We start from the raw sequence: 2,058 nt of genomic DNA, 5'->3' as shown, positions 1-2,058 counted from the left end.
TCCTCCTTTTCTGGTTATTTACAGTATACCCACCTATCAACCAACAAGCCATTGGAATATATACAGTACATGATCTGGGTGAACACTCGATTCTGACTGGCGGCTTTAAAAACTGATAATGCATACCTACCGAGTAGTTCTGGTGAAACTGTGTGGTCACCATTCTTAAAGGATAACTTCGGTATTTTTCAACCTGGGCCCTATTTCCCCATGTATATGTGTGCGTATGATTCATAGGTACAACTCGTTCTAAAATTGGTTCAGTATTGAGGGAGGCGGATGCAGCTGGGAGCCGCGAAACGAGCTAAAATGGTAACGGGGGCAAATGCGTCCCGTATAAGTTTGCGCATTAAAAGTGCTTTTTTTCGCCACTGACCGGTTCAGATCGCCAGTGCTATCTCTGTAAATAGCATACTAAGCGTTTCCCTTACCCTTCACTTCCTCTGGGCTGTGTGTGACGTCATCTCGCGAGAGCTTTGCTTGTTGCCGGAAGAAAACAGAGGAGCCATGCTGAGCGCCGCTCAGAGTGGCGCTGGTTGTCCCGGAGTACAGTTGAGAGTTTTACTGCATCGATTGAAAACAATGGTTCGTGTTTGTGCTTATCCGAATTGCAAGAACAGGATGTCGCGCAACACCCCGTACAGCTTTCATAGGCTGCCTTTGTCGGACGGCGAGATGCTGAAGTTGTGGCTAGTTGTGCTACAAATGGATGCTAACACTCCTGTCCAGACACTGCGCCTTGCAGACCATCGGGTCTGCAGTGCTCACTTCTCCCAAGATGACTACTGCCAGCCGAAGAAGAGAAGACATCCAATCCCGAAACACCTCTTCCTCAAGAAAACGGCTGTCCCACGAGTAGAGAGAGCTACAGACACAGTGGAGCAAAGCTCTCGCGAGATGACGTCACACAGCCCAGAGGTAAGGGAAACGCTTAGTATGCTATTTACAGAGATAGCACTGGCGATCTGAACCGGTCAGTGGCGAAAAAAAGCACTTTTAATGTGCAAACTTATACGGGACGCATTTGCCCCTGTTACCGTTTTAGCTCGTTTCGCAGCTCCCGGCTGCATCCGCCTCCCTCAATACTGAACCAATTTTAGAATGAGTTGTACCCATGAATCATACGCACACATATGCACACATACACATGGGGATATAGAGCCCAGGTTGAAAAATACCGAAGTTATCCTTTAATTAATGTGCTGCATATAAAATAGCATCAACCTGTATCCACTATTCGCTATTGTATACGCTATTCAATTTGTTACCTCAGACTGCAGTCAACAGTAACGTTTCCTTTGTTCTTGAAAATCTTGATGTTGACTTGGGGACAATGGTATGGCTGGGCTGAAAAACTTTAGATTTTGATTGCAAAAAGCATTAAAATGTAAATGATTTTTTTTTTCTTTGGAAAGTGACCATGCAAGCAGGATAATGCCCATTGAGGTGTCCTTTCAGGAATTAATGGCCGTCGCTGTGCATCGGACACTTCACCTCTCCATGTCGGCAATTAAGGAGAAATACGGTGATAAAACACAAATGGCCCGACCTAGAGCCAGTGTTTGTGTTTCTAATGTAATAAAAATACAGCGATTCTTAGATTCAGGGCCCAGTTGTTAAAAAATTTAATCTGGATCAGAATCCCATGTCATGCTGTCCAGGATTAGATAATTCATCTTTATTTTGTACTGGTCTTTCAAAGCAATCCTGGATTGGATCACCCTGATCCAGATACAAACTTTACAAGGTTACCAAATCCAGATAACTAGTGCTCTACATGGGCCTACACATCTTAATGTAGGTAGTCTGCCAACAAACACTCTGCAATTACTACTTATCACTGTAGGTGCCACCAAAGAGACTGAAACATAGATCTTTGAGAATATAACTTTAAATACTTTTGTTTGATGCTGACATTTGGGGGATTATTTAATTGGAAAAACATTATTTGTCTTTTTTTTTTTAAATTTACTTTACAGTACCATAAGGCCAATTTCAGAATCTTTTTTCCCCACCATTTTCAAGATTTGATTCTATCTGATTGCCAAAATCCAATTA

This window comes from Epinephelus moara, chromosome 22 (genome assembly GCF_006386435.1).
Source record: "Epinephelus moara isolate mb chromosome 22, YSFRI_EMoa_1.0, whole genome shotgun sequence".
NCBI lineage: Eukaryota > Metazoa > Chordata > Actinopteri > Perciformes > Serranidae > Epinephelus > Epinephelus moara.
This window is presented reverse-complemented; position numbering follows the sequence as displayed.